Consider the following 15,893-nt stretch of genomic DNA (forward strand, 5'->3'; position numbering starts at 1 on the left):
CTTAACACAATATAAAAGGGTAAAAAGTGAGAATAGGAATATCTCTTTCCCGCATGTTCCCTTAAGTCCTGTCCCATTTCTTAGAGTTAACCACTGTAACCAGTTGCTTCTAGGTTCCCCTATTAATATGGCTAGGTATTTACAACTATTATTTTTTTATAAATATTATCACACAATATATGACATCCTACCTTTTTAGAAGCATATCTTGCACATCATTTTACAAATATGTATAGCTACCTCGAAGGCTGCATTGCTTGATGGGCACCTAGTTGGGGCACTGGCAAAGCAAGGGCAGGACGAAAGAAAGGGAAGAGAGAGAGCGAAAGAGGAGCAAGGAGAAGAGAAGTAGGGAGGGGAGGAGGAAGGAAGAGATCTATTTTGACATATTTGTAAAGCCTGTGCAAAATCTTTTCAGTACCTAAAAAATCTACAAAGAAGCTATGTTCTGCTGGCAGAGAGTTTTGAGGTTTGTGGTTTAAATTTACTTGAAATTGGAATTACATATTGAAGGAACATCATATTTTCACTGTTTAGGATTTTAATGTCCTTAAACCATCTCTGAATGTAACATTCTTTTAATGTGCACGTGCATTTCACAGAAGTCCCATATTTATTTACCCAGACCTAGGGAGGGGCATTCACATTATTTCTGATTTCTAATTACAAACAATCCTTCAGTGAACATGTATTTCTGCCTCTCTTTACTCTCGCTTACCTGTCTGCATACATCTGTACACATGGCTACACATTCCTATAAATCCAATTCTCAGTTTTTAATCCTGAGATTTCCTTGCCAATTCAAACTTTTCTGGAAGAAAGAAAACAGAATTTTGTATAAGAAAATCATACAATTAATTAAGGCTCTGGAGAGGAGTGTCTCTTATTGTTCTAAAATTTAACTCCGAGAATTGGTGGGGCGAGGGGAAAACACGACAAATCTCTTTATGCGTGGTAGAAGAAACTGGAGACCCTTTCACACAGGCATAGTTGGGGGAATTTGGGGAATTCCAGAAAACTGGACTCATTATTTTCATCCGTAGACACTATTATTACTTGCTTGCCATTTGTATGTTTTTCTTTTATTGTGAACACACAATAGTTCATAGATATCAGGAAATTAGGAAGGGCAAACCTGTTAATCAATTTTTTTATTACAGTCTCCTGCTGACATTGGATATTTCACTAGATGTGGTAGGGGCCATTAATTCAGAGCCTCAGAAATTAAAATCCCCTTACCTTACTGAAGTTTTTTAAAAAGTTCACTGAACAGGGCCCATTCTAAGACTGCTGTTCATGCTGCCTTATGCTGAATTCTGCTTTAGAACAAATATTTATGACAGTGCAAGATCCTATTATGTTTTATAAGCCAGCATCAATCTTTTTCTTGAAGAGCGTACGGCTACATTAAGCAGTTTGGACCTACAAAGCAAAGGGCAGAGTTTTTAATTAGTCAGCTAAAGGTATGCAAGTACGAATGCACATGGGCAAATATAGTCATCTTCGAACATTTACCCCAAGTGTTCTTGGTAGATGACACTAGCTGGGTATGTGGAACAAAAAAGACATTCCTATTGCCATTTGGGGCAATTTGGATAGACCTTGAAAATATCATGCTAGGCAAAGTAAGTCAGACAGGAAAAGACAAGAACCATATGACTTTACACATACGTGGGATGTAAAACAGAAAGCAACAAATGAGCAAACAAAACAAAAAACTCATAGACACAGACAACAGTACGGTGGTTAATGGAGGGGGAGGGGAGCAGGAGAGGGTAAAAGGGGTCAGATACATGGTAATGGAAGGAGACTTTGCAATAGTGAACACACAATGCAATATACAGATGATGTATTATAGAACTGCACACTTGCAACTAACGTATATAATCTTATTAACCAATGTCACCCCCAATGAATCTAATACAAAATTTTAAAAAGGCATCTTAGAATCTTCATAGGTCACCATTTTTTCCTGCCCTCAAAAGATTTTATTTTGAGAAATTAAATCCATTTTATATTCACTCCTATTTTAAAACTGGATGGCCATGTTGGAACCCCATGTTTCCTAGAGAATTTGTTGTTTTTGCAGAGCAAAGGAGCCCTAGATCCCTGATTACTTTGTAGAGAGTGAATCCCCAAGACTACATAGTCTTTAGCTCATGCAGCTTATCTGATTAGTCGCCATTAAAGCTAATGTAAGACAAATACTCATCCTGTGAGGAGAATGCCTGTAACTTTAATAATGCCCAAGGGAATATGTATGACCTCACACCTCCAACCCAGAGATTGTTTAACCATACCCCACAACTTGTGAATTTCAATTATTTGTTCAGAGGGGCCATTCATAATTGCCTGGTGTAAGCCTGCCTTTAGGATGCAAAGCAGAAGACAATGAAAATGCTACCCAGGCGAATTAGGGCAGCAGCTCTTAAACATATAAATTAACTAGGCCTCTTTTCACATCTCCTCCTTTCTATTCTGAGAGGTTTCAGTCTAGTTGACATCAAAGACAGGATTATGGGAGAAGATAAAAACTTGATCTAATGTCCATGTTTGAAGTCATGAAAGTCCTCCTCTCTCCATGGCAAAATAACCCTCTTCATAACACACACACAAAACCCGGGTCCAGGTGCAAGAAGTTGGGGGTGGGTTGAAGATGAGGGCCGGCTGCAATAAGGCCCTGGCTTCTTGAGGGTGTAGGAATAACTGGGTGTTAAAGCTCTGCATTGCCAAATGTGCTAATGGCTTGTTTGTAGGCTTGGGCTGGCTTTGTTCTGCAAATTAATATGTTAAGTCTTTCTTTTAAGCCTGTGTGATGTTGGGATGGTTCTTTAATGAGATTTTAAATAGGTTTCCCTTACTATCAGCAAAATCAGAACAAATTTTTCTTAGGTGCAAGGAGTAATCTTTAACTTCACCGCCATTAACAAGTATTTCCTTCCATGTCATTTGTCAATCAGAATTTTTGACCCATAACAAACTATGATATTTGTGTCCACTGCACCAATGGGATACAAAGCATTATATATATTTACATTAAAGTGGTAGAATTAAAAATGTTTCAATAAATAGTTTTTTGGAGGTGAAAATTTGCAGGAGGAAAGTATATAATTTGAAGACATTATCTTACTTCGAGAATTCACAGAAATCAACTGTGGTGAACACAAACCTTGGCCCTTTTAAATATATGCAGCTGCACTGCCTGGCATTGCAGCCTGGAAGATTTATTTTCAAAACTCTGCAAGCTACAGCCCCATGACTTTTAAAGTCTTTAGTCCTTTAAGCACCAAATCAGCATTCAAGTGGCTGGTTAATCTCCCAAGGGCCAAAATGAAGTGCTCCGGCCTAGTTTATAACCCAGGCTCACAGTTAGAAAAGTCTTTCTTAGCACCAAACCTAGTGAGCCCGGAGTATAAGCACAGCCTCTGGACAAAATTGTTGTGTTGGCTTCCCTCTTCCCTTTCTCCTTTTCTTTATACCTTGTACACTCATGACACTCAAACCCCCCAAAAGAGAAAAAAAATCTTTTATTAAGGAAAGAGCGGTAGCAGATATTACAGTTTGGTCTGACAAACTTAGTTCTTTAGGCTCAACATGCATAAAAAACTCTCAGTTCCCCTCTGTATCCCCAGCCTCCCTGGGGCAGGGGAGGGGGTCTCACAGAGCACCGTTGCTTTGTGTCCACTGTGACTGGCACACCTCTAGCCGAAGAAGGCAGCACACTAAGGGCAGTCCATCACAATGAGTGACGTGGTCCAGTCTGCACAATGGCTCTGCCTAACAGTTGGGGGTCTTCAATCTACTTTTCCAAGTTAACCGAAAAATCAAACCTCCTAACGTATTCGGAAGTTGAGTCTTCATTATGTGTAATCGGTGGGCATCTCAGTATTTTCTAGAAGAGTCAGATTCTAAAAAGGAAAGCTACGGAGGAGCCAAATGGCTTAGAAGCCTGAGCAACTCCAGATAACTTTCTTCAGCCTCAGTTTTATCTCTTGACACACTCCCTCAACTTTGTTTGTCTATTTACCTTAAAAGTCATTTGGTTGAATGTAATAAAAGTCAATCATTTATTCTGTTAAAGAAAATGTGCGAGCTTCCTGACTTTTACTTTCAAAGGCATTTAAGAAAGTTAGCACATCCAAAGTTTGAAAATTCAAGCAAACAAGTGAAAACAAAGGTCTTCAGTGGGTTTTCAGAGTGTAAGTCACATACCGGGAACTGGTAACATGTACTTGTCTCTAAGAAACAGGCAAGAAACTTGCCCTTTGTTCAGTGTCAGCATGCAGAGACTTCCAGCTTACACCTTCAAAATCCTTTCTGTTACACGATACAACCAGACCTGAACAATTTCTATTCCTTTTTCTCAAAACTCCTCATGGTTGGTGCAACACATGAATCGCCCTGCCTTGAGTGTTGACTACCTCCTGGACTCGGGTGAGTTCTCAGCCTTTGTAAAAAATTTGGGTAGGAACCCATCCGTGGCTGTAATGCTGCCTACATGCCCCATTACCAAACAGCAACCATGAGTCAGGCATTCTTTCCCAGACGACTCAGACACCAGCAGGTACACTCTCGCAGTATTTTTCCCTGCTTGGTACTTGGTCGTTGTTAATCAGTGAGAACGTTGGAAGACACAATATGAGTTTTATATATTTCCTACATAACCGAATGGCTCTGAGATACAAAAACCTGAACCAGAGTGATTTAGAGAAGTTTCAGACTTCCTCATCATTATAGAGTTAGATCTCCTATTAGGGCATATTCTTTCAGTCCAGTCAGACGTTGTTGCAACTGTGTCAATTTCTGCAAGATTAAAGGCAAAGGCTCTCATTTCCTGATGGGGCTCTGGAGACCTTGGTGGGTAATTTTCAGGACATTGGGGGAGGCAACAACTCATTCTCAAGGACATTGAGGGTCCTTGCATCACAATAACTCTGGGTGGCTCTCTTGAATCTTATATGGTGGTGATTGACGTTTCTTGAAATGTTCTTCAGTTGGAGCAGTTCAAGTCTCACTTGACAGAGGCTGATTGCTTAACCTGAGTTCCATATTACGGATTGCAGGCTATGACAATTTTGTACTCTTATTTTTCCAACTTCTCAGCCAATCAGAAGCTGAATGGCCACTTTAAGCACATTCCATGCCAGACATCAGAAAAGGGGTAATATTGGTAGTCAAAGCAACTGGAACTTAAGTAGAGAAATAGCAGTCACCATTAATAAGATTTGCATAGCTGGGTCCAACTCTACTGATTCTATACGTTTTCTGTCTACTTCACCATCACTGAAGGAAAGGCATGGAAATATTCTACTATAACTGTAGAATTATCTATTTCTACTTTCAGTTTTATCATTTTTGCTTTAGGAATTTTAGGGTTCTATGCATTAATTCTGAATGGCAAACATTTGTTGTTTTCTTAGGGTTATATTATCAGTATTATTACAACAAGGAGACACTACTGTATCTAACATAAATTAGAAAATGATGACATTACCAAAATCTAAAATCTAGTCTCTTTATTGGACTGATCATTACCGTGTAGTGTGTGGGTGTTTGTGTGTGTGTGTGCGTGTGTTTCAGGTTGCACCAAGAGCAAGCTTCTCCATCTGAGTAACAGTGCAAACAAAAGTTGCCAAAAATTCTACTGTAGTAAGTTTGTATGACTCCCACTGTTTCCATCTGTAAGAGGGGACACCTTTTGTATAATATCTAAACATATGAAACCATGAACCCATTTACTTTATTATAATCTTTTTGAAAAGGAATAACATTTGATCTACACTACACACTGTGCATTATCTTCATGTGTAAGAAAGAAGGAGGGAAAATAAGAATGCATGTATGTATTTCCTTTAGGTTGTAAAATAAAACTCCAGAAATATAAATTAGAAACAAATAAAAACACTTACCTATGGGAATAGAGGGGAACAGATGGAAACAAGATTTCGCTAAGTATATGTTTCCTCCCTCTATTGAAGCATAATTGGCATATAGAAAGCTGTACATATTTAACACATACAACTCAATGAGTTTTGGGATAAGTATATACTTGTAAAACCATCATTGCCATCAAGGTCATAGACATATCCCCTCCCCAAATTTTCTCTGATGACGATGATCATGGTGGTGTGTGGTAAGAATACTTCACACAAGATTTAGCCTCTTCCCAAATTTTAAATAGATAGTGCAATATTGTTAGCCATAGATATTGAGCTATACAGCAGATCTCCAGCACTTACCTATCTTACCTAACCAAAACTTTGTATCCTATGACCATCACCTCCCTCTTTTCCCCTCCTCCCAGTCACTAGTAACCATCACTCTGCTCTCTGCTTCTATGAGTTGGACTATTGTAGAGTCCACATAAAAATGAAATTATTCAGTATTTGTCTTTCTACATCTGGCTTATTTCAGAATTTTTCTCTTTTAAGGTAGAATAATATTCCATTATATGTATATATACCATATTTATTTTACCCATGCATATGTCAATGAGCATTTAGGTTGTTTTCATGTCTTGGCTACTGTNCCAGTCACTAGTAACCATCACTCTGCTCTCTGCTTCTATGAGTTGGACTATTGTAGAATCCACATAAAAATTAAATTATTCAGTATTTGTCTTTCTACATCTGGCTTATTTCAGAATTTTTCTCTTTTAAGGTAGAATAATATTCCATTATATGTATATATACCATATTTATTTTACCCATGCATATGTCAATGAGCATTTAGGTTGTTTTCATGTCTTGGCTACTGTGAATAATGCTGAATGAATATGAGAGTACAGATATCTCTTCAGAATTCTGATTTCATCTCCTTTGGATACATACCCAGGGGTGAAAGAAAATACTGGATCACATGGTAGTTCTCCTTCTAATTTTTTTGAAGACACTCCATACTATTGTCCCTAATGGCTATACTAATTTACATTCTCACCAACAGTGCACAAGGGTACTGCTTTCTCCATGTCCTCACCCACCCTTGTTATCTTTTGTTTTTATGATAATAGCCACTGTAACAGGTGTGAGATGATATCTCATCACGGTTTTAATTTGCCTTTCCCCAGTTGTTAATGATGTTGTACACCTTTTCTTATACCTGTTGCCTATTTCTGTGTTTTCCTTGGAGAAATATCTATTTAGATCTTTGCCCTTTTAAAATTTTTATTTTATTTTCTTTGTCATTGAGCTGTATGAGTTCTTGATATATTTTGGATATTAAGCCCTTATAAGATATATGATTTGCAAATATTTTCTCTCATTTAGTAAGCTGTCTTTTCAGTTTGTTCATTGTTGCGGTGTGGAAGCATTTTACTTTGACAGAGTTTCACTTGTTTATTTTTGCTTTTTGTTGTCCTACTTCCACCTCCCCCCAAAGAAAATCATCGCCAGGACCAACCTCAAGAAGCTTTTTGCTATGTTTTGCCCTAGGAGTTTTACAGTTTCAGTTATTATAGTTAAGAGTTTAATAGATTTTGTGCTGATTCTTGTGTACGGTGTGAGATGGCTTCCATTTCATACTTCTGCTTGTGGTTATTCAGATTTCCTGATCATTTATTTTGAAAAGACTATCCTTTCCCTTGTTAAAATGTATTTGAAGTAGAGGTGTAGACTTATTATTGGGCTATATATTCTGTTTCATTGGTGTATATGTCTATTTCTTTTTACCAAACCATACTGCCTTGATTACTATTGCTTTGTAATATAATTTTAAAGCAGCATGTTTTATTCTTGCTCAAAATTGTTTTGGCCATTCAACATCTTTTTTTTGGACTCACACAAATTCAGGATTTTTTTTCTATTTCTATGAAAAAATACCATTGACATTTTGATAGAAATTACAATGAATCCACAGATTTCTTTGGGTAGTGTGGATATTTTAATGACATTAATTCTTCCAATTCATAAACACAGGATATCTTCCCATTTATTTGTGTCTTTGTTAACCTATATCAATGGTTTATAGTTTTCAGGGAATAGATCTTTCACATTCTTGGTTAAATGTATTCATAAATATTTTACTCTTTTTAATATTATTATAAATGGGATTATTGTCTTTCTTTCTTTTTTCAAATAATTCCTTGTTAGTATATAGAAATGCAAGTGACTTTTCCATGTTGATTTTGTATCATGTGCCTTTAATTTTTTTGTTTATTAGTTCTAACAATTTTTGGTCACATCTTTAGGGATTTCTATATGTAATATCATGTTCTCTGCAAAAAGAGATCATTTTACTTTTTCCTTTCTTTTCGGATACCTTTTGTTTCTATTCCTTACCTGACTGTTCTGTCTAGAACTTCCACTACTATACTGAATAGAATTGACATCCTTGTCTTGTTGCTAATCTTAGGGGAAAAGCTTTCAACCTTTCCCCATTAAATATGATGTTAGTTGTGGGTTTGTCAGAAGTGGCCTTCATTATGTTGGGGTACATTCTTTCTACAATTAATTTGTTGAGAGTTTTTATCATGAACAGATGTTAAATTTTGGCAAATGCTTTTTTATTGACCATAATGATCATATGATTTTTATCCTTCATTCTGTTAATGTGGTATGTCACATTTATTGATTTGTACATGTAGAATATGCATCCCAGGGAAAATCCCAATTGATCATGGTGTGTGATCCTTTTAATGTACTGTTGAATTTGCTTTGCTAGTACTTGTTGAGAATTTTTCCATTTATATTCATCAAGGATGTTGTCCCATAATTTTCTTCTCATATAATGTCCCCGTCTAGCCTCATGAAATGATTTTGGCAGTATTCCCTGTTCTCTAATTTTTTGGAAAAATTTGAGATGGATTGGCACTAATTCCTTAAATGTTTGGTAGAATTCACCAGTAAAGCCATCCTGTCCTGCGCTCTTTCCATGTACTTTTATTTTTAATTAATATTAAAAAATTTGTTAAAATACACATAGCATAAAATTTACCAACTTAACCACTTTTAAGTGTATAGTTAAGTTGTGTTAACTACATTTATACTGCAATCTTAAATTTTTTTCTCTTAAAACTGAAACTATGTTCATTAAATAACTTCTTATTTCACCTTCCTCCAACCTCAGGCAACCATCACCCTAGTTCTCTCTTTACAAATTTTCTACTTTAGGTACCTCATATAAATGGAATCATACAGTGTTTCTCTTTTTGTGACTAGCTTCTTTCACTTATCATACTGTCTTCAAGGTTCATCCATGTTGTATTATATGCATATGTCAGAATTTCTTTCCTATTTAGGACTGAACAAAATTCTATTGTGCATATGCACCACCTTCTGCTTCTTCATTCATCCACCAGCAAGATCTTGGGTTGCTTCCATTGTAACTATTTTGAGTCACGTTACTGTGAACATGGGTACACAAATCTCTGTTTGAGTCCTGGCTTTCAGTTCTTTTGGGTATATACCTTTTCATATACTTTAAACTTTGAACTCTCTGAATGTTTTTATATTAAAAAGTAAAATCAATAAAAAACCCAAAATTGAAATCAAACCCCAAATTGATAAAACATGAACTATTAAATTGGTGTCATAATTACATGGAGAAAAAGTAATTATTTCCAGCTCTTTAAAAAAGAATGAAAGCTAATTAATAATGATGAAGTGGTCAATGGAAGGACCATTAATGGATTATAAAGCCATAAAGTGAAAAGATGTAGTGGAACAGTATATTTTAATAATGCCAAAGTATAATCCCACAGATTTCTTGCTATTTCAAAAAGAAAAACATATCTTTATAAAAGTGCAATCTCATTGTCACCACCATAACCGCTGGTGAAATGTAGATCAGAAAGAAGGATTGACCTGACATGATGACCTCCAAGCATGAATGCATCACTTACAAAGTATTGCTAGAAACATTTAAGTCTGTTTGAGCTTTTAAACTTCCAGTTTACAGAAAATATAAGAGCTAGATAAGCAGGTTAAATGACTCCAAGAACAAGCAATAGAAAGCATACAGAATGTGGAACACAATACAAGAACTTCTTGGTGTCTTCAAAATGTTGGTGTCATAAAAAAAAAGTAGGGATGGGGAAGATTCTTCTTCAATGAAAAATACTAAAGCAACACAATGACCAAATGCAATGCATACATTTCGTCTTAATACTGGTTTTAAAAATCAGCCATAGGACTTCCACCAAGATGGAGGCATAGGTGGAAACACTGTGCCTTCTCCCACAACCAAGTTTGAATACAACAAAGGTTTAGAGAACAAGGACACACCCAAAGACCAGAAAATTGAATGATACGGAAGTCCGACAACTACGAACCCATTCAACGGGGACGGTAAGGGAGGCAGAGCCAGCAGCGGAGCAGGGTCAGGCAGGAAAGATCCTCAGACCTAGGCGCGCAAGTGGCCCGGACCCAGTCAGGGTGTGGGGCAGACTGACCATGGTCGCACATATGTGCACAGTGAGACGGACCACGCAGGCCCCAGGGGGTGAGGGCTGATGGCAGTGGCAGGCTGATGGCAGTGGCACACTCTTGTGCAGTGGGACGAAACGTGTGGGCCCAGTGACGGTGGCAGCTGCCACACCTGTGGGGGCCGCAGCAGCAAGCGGTAGATGGGACGCCATTGTTCCTCTTTGACTCTGCCCCCACATACAGCATCACAACCCAGCGACTGAGTTGCCCTACGCTAGTGAACACCTTAGGGCTCTGATCCTGCTATGGAATAGCACAAATAGCCCAAAAGATGGCGCAAGAAGAACTCAAAGTCCCAGAGCCGATAACTCTCAGCGACCGAGAAACTGCCAGCCTCTCAGAAGCACAATTCAAGACACTATTTATTAGGATGCTCACAGAACTGGTGGATTATAGTCACAAAATTAGAGGAACATATGAAGGCTAAACTAATTGAAATGAAGGGAGATGTCCAGGAAACCAATAGCGATGGAAAGGAAACTGGGACTCAAATCAATGGAATGGACCAGAAGGAAGAACAAAACATCCAACCAGAAAGGAATGAAGAAATTAGAATTCAAAAAAATGAGGAGAGGCTCAGGAACCTCCAGGACATCTTTAAAAGTTCCAACATCCGAATTATAGGGGTACCAGAAGGGGAAGAGGAACAGCCACAAGTGGAAAACTTATTTGAACATATAATAAAGGAGAACTTCCCCAGTCTGGCAAAGGAAATAGACTTCCAGGAAATCCAGGAAGCTCACAGAGTCCCAAAGAACTTGGACCCAAGAAGGAACACACCAAGGCACATCATAATTACATTAGCCAAGATTAAAATGAAGGAGAGAATCCTAGAAGCNTCCCCCACTATTCTTGCCCTCCCCTCTATCTATTTTCTACCTACCCTCTATGCTATTTTCTGTGCCTTCTCCCCCCTTCTCCTCCTCCCACTCCCCTGTTGCTAACCCTCCATATGTACTTCATTTCTATGAAGATCACATGGAGGGTTAGCAACAGGGGAGTGGGAGGAGGAGAAGGGGGGAGAAGGCACAGAAAATAGCATAGAGGGTAGGTAGAAAATAGATAGAGGGGAGGGCAAGAATAGTGGGGGAAATATAGAATCTAAAGAACTTGAGACACGTGGTTATAAACTAAGGGGGGGAGAATGGTGGGGGAGGGTGTGTGCGGGTGGAGGGGAATGAAGGGGGGGAATAGAACAACTGTAATGGTATAATCAATAAAATATATTTTAAAAAATCAGCCATAAAATACAAGTTTGGAACAAATGGGGAAATTTGAATTTGGGCTGGGTATTATATGATGTTAGGGAAATATTAATTTCCTTATATGTATTAATGATATATGACTATGTAAGAGAATGTTCTTATTCTTAGAAGATGTATATTACAGTGTTCAGTAGTCAAGTATCATGATAAATAAATAGATATATTCTAATATTCCAAACTATTAAACATTTAGGTAGTAGGTATATGGGCATGGAATCCGGATAAGTGGATATACGGCTATCCATTCTATTGTTTTTTTTTAATCCTCACCTGAGGACACTTTTTTCATTGTTTTTAGAGAGAGAGAGGAAGGGAGAGAAAGACAGAGACATCAATGTGAGAGAGAAACATCGATTGGTTGCCTTCTCCTACACACCCTGACCAGGGATCGAACACGCAACCTGGGTATGCTACCTTCTGTCTACAGAACCACACTCCAACCAACTGAGACACACTGACCAGGGATTTTATATTATTTTTAAGTACTTCCACCTTTTCTTTATGTTTACATTTTTTCATAATGTACAGCTGAAAAAGTAAAAGGTCAAGTTTTGACAATCAGCACAAAAGGCAGATATCACAGATATATGGCTTACAGAGGCTCCAACACTGAAATTCCATGTCAAGGAACTGTCTCAGCTGAGCTGTGGAAAGGAGACCTGAGATCTGGAAAGTTAGTGTTTGTCTAGTAATGGATTTTCTTCCCCAAAAGAGAGACAGGATTCAGTGACTAAGTTTTAATTCTAGGCCCCCAAGCCAAAACTTTCAGAAAGGGAGCTTTTAGCCTTTGCTAATTGTAAATTAATCAACTTTCTAGTGGTGAGAAAGCCTCCTTCTATCCACAACCCCCCTTCCTACCCCTCAGTGTTTATGCCTAGGGCAAGAATGAGACATTTTATAGAACACAAAGAAGCTGTGAGAGAAGATGCTGTGGTTGCTTAGTCCGTAGTGATGAATGAAGCATTGGCATAATTATGATCTGTAAAATTTTCAAAAACAATTCAGACTTTTTCCTTTATGAGCGGAGTGGTTGGTGGAATAGTGGTTAAAAGGGAGGGCTGTGAGTGAGACTGCCCGGGTTCAACACTGGACTCTACCACTTAGTCACTGTGTGAAATGGGAATCTGGGGAAACTGTACATTAAATGAAGATAATGATAGCACCCATCTCAGTCATGGGAGAATGAAGAATGATGAATAATACATGTCACATTATTAGCACAGATCCTAGCAAAGAGTAAGCACAAAAATGTTAATAATTATTATATTAAGTATTATTCACTGAAGGGAAGTGAATACTTACAAACAAGGTGAAAGGGTCTTTAGAACATCCATAGGCAGGAAGTAAATTTTGGTCCTTTAGTTTATTGTGAATTTAAGCATTTTTACATGAGGGTCCTGAGAATTCTTTCAGCGCAGACCTGGCCCTCCCTGTCCACCGCCAGCATCCTGCAGAAAGCTGGGGCCGAGAACAGGTGGAGACAAGATCCACAACACCCTCCATCACTATGTAACAGTGATGCTCTGTGTCACCATCGCGGTGTCTACAAAGCAAGCAGGTCACCCCTCTCAGTGGGAGTTTTAGCCCTCTTTTTCCAGCAGATGTTAGAGTGTAAAACCTCTGTTAAAGTTCTGGTGGTTGTTGGAAAACAAAAACTTTCATTAAAAGTATTTTTTCATTTCTGGCCTAAGATCCTATTTCCAATATTTGGGGGTTCCTGGCAGTTGAGATGGCATTTGGTGCTATATAATTTCACTGACTATGCACCAAGCACTTCCAGACACGAATTTAGCTTCTATAAGTGGTCATTGTCACCCATACAGTTTTATGACTATTGAAGTTATGGGGGAATTAGTTAGTGAAAAAATTTATTTTAAGGGGTATCTTGAAATAGGAAACCCTCTGCTTGGCCATTAGCTTTCAAACTTCTGAAGATGTCTACAACTAGCTGATGGAATCTACAGAAATCATAGATGATGAAATAAGACTTCTCCCTGTCAATATTATAAGATGTTAACACTTTTATAGAAAAAAAGACTTCCTAAGAAAAGTTTAGTACTACCGGGAACTGTAATTCTGTGAACTTCATACTGGGAAGTCCTGAATAGAGATGCCTGTAGGACAGCCTATTTATAACTGCATCAACTCGAGAAAGAAAGGTCCTACATCACAGAAACAAGAAAGCTGCTTTTAAAAAATTATGAAGAACACTAACATCAGTGCAATGTAATTGCTGTAAAATAAGCTGCTAAGTGTGTATAAAATGTTCTTTATTTTCAACAGTTACAGGTTTAGAATCAGGCTTATTATCCCAAGCATCTTGTATTCAAGAAGTGCTTTTTGGATAATCACTAGTATCAAATGGTATCATTTAAAGGCTAGATGTATCTTATACTCAAAATATAGCTTTCTTTCATCTGCCTTTAACACCAAAATGAGGAATCTGCCAGTAATTCTGCTGGTAGTTCAACACCCATTTAAAAATAAATACAAACAATGCCCAAGGCTATACATTTAAACTTAATTTTGAAGCATTCGTAAGAAACTTTGATCATATTAAATTTGAAAGTCTTATATTCTAAATCAAAATAGGTTAGTTCAAATTTTCTTTGTCAAATCAATTGAAGAGTAAGAGCCTCAAATTTAACAAAAGATTTTGTTGTTGTTTTTTACTGTAAAAGACAAATAAGCAGTGCAATAACATACTTGAATGTAAATTTGGCTTTCTGTGTCTTTACCATAAATGCAGTACTTCAAAAAAATTCTGCGAACTAAAGCCTGGAACTCTGCTTCTTAGTATTTTTGGGCGATTATAGTTCTGTCACATAAATGTGTCCTTTGTTCTCAGCTACTTCTGAGTCCTGTGAATTTTCGCCAGAAGTGTAATTCTCTGCAACAATCGAGTTGCTGGGTATTTAAAAGCAGCAATGAAGGAACTCAGCTGAATCTTCTTCTCATTGGTATCAACAGACTGTTTCCATGTCATCATTCTGATCAATAAGAATATTTGAACCAATCATGGAAAGTCAATTCTATGTACAGGAAAGAGTATCATGTAATGCCAACCCACTTAGAGTTGTCAACTCCCTATTATTTCTATAGGCTGTGGTGGGGTCTTGATTCAGCATCCAGGCCAGAGTGTTGGCAAAATCAGACTTGAAGTGGTATGTCCTGTCCCCCGCCCCCAATAAAAAGCATTTTGGAACTCTGCAAAATATTCAAAGCCCTTCATCCATTTCCATTAGAAAGAATCATTGTAAGTGCTTTCAATCCATCTTCACTCATCTCAGTTTTCTCTCCTCATATGATTTGTCCTACAACAGCAACAATGAGTTCCGGAGTCAAAGGACCAAACTTCAATCCTAGCACACCAGGATTGCAATGGAGGGGTGATCCTTGAAAGATAGTTACAGTAAAGGAAAAATATGATATTCTTCCTAAACTCCTCAGTCACTTGGGCATTTTGAGCATTGTGAGTCATGGCATTAGCTTCTAACTTTAAGCCTTTCCTAAATATTGTCCTGTGTTGGCAAAGCTGAGGGTTGGTTCCTGAGTGGTATTCTCCATTTAGCGAGGTGCTAATTTCTGAAAAATCTTTGGATAGTTGTTTAGCACAGGCTAAGCTAGCCTGGAGGATCATTGAAAAGCAGATGAGGCAATCAGTCTTAATTGACAAATTTTTTAATGGTTGTCTGATGTCCTCATGAGAAATGTAGCTTGTATCTTTCAGCCTAGACCAAGGGGTGACCAGCTGTAAGGCTCCAAGGGGAATTGTTATGGCCCTAGCATGTCTACTGATGAAAATTTGACTCTGAAAAGTTCACATTAGAGTTATTTATATGTTTAGAAATTTGTGTTCTTTTTATACTACACGTAGTTCATAGTCATTGTAAAAAAAATTGTTCTACTGATAGGCAGACAGAAAATATCTCTCCTGAAAGCTTCCTGCCCTTTCAAAATTTTCTAAATAAAAGCTGGCTAATATTCTCATACTCTTCTGTTATCTTCTTTTTCTACCAGCATAGCATGAACATCTGTAAAAAATGAATATGCATCATAATTTTCATGGCTAAAAACAATCTCTTGAGTAGCAGTTCATAATAGCTAAAACTTAATGGTGTTAATAGTCAAGTGTCTGATCAACCTTGGAGGAAGTCCACCTTGAAGGAAGTGACTGCTGTGCCTTCAGAGAAGTCCTGCCCCCACT

General features: G+C 37.7%; 1 pseudogene; it reads right to left on the reverse strand.

Moving 5' to 3' along the window:
- Positions 1-14,534: 14,534 nt before the first annotated feature.
- Positions 14,535-15,326, reverse strand: LOC118976078 (replication factor C subunit 5-like; annotated as a pseudogene).
- Between the last annotated feature and the right edge of the window lie 567 nt (positions 15,327-15,893).

The sequence above is a fragment of the Sturnira hondurensis genome, unplaced genomic scaffold (genome assembly GCF_014824575.4).
Source record: "Sturnira hondurensis isolate 20B ecotype Veracruz unplaced genomic scaffold, ASM1482457v3 Scaffold0020642, whole genome shotgun sequence".
NCBI classification, from domain to species: domain Eukaryota; kingdom Metazoa; phylum Chordata; class Mammalia; order Chiroptera; family Phyllostomidae; genus Sturnira; species Sturnira hondurensis.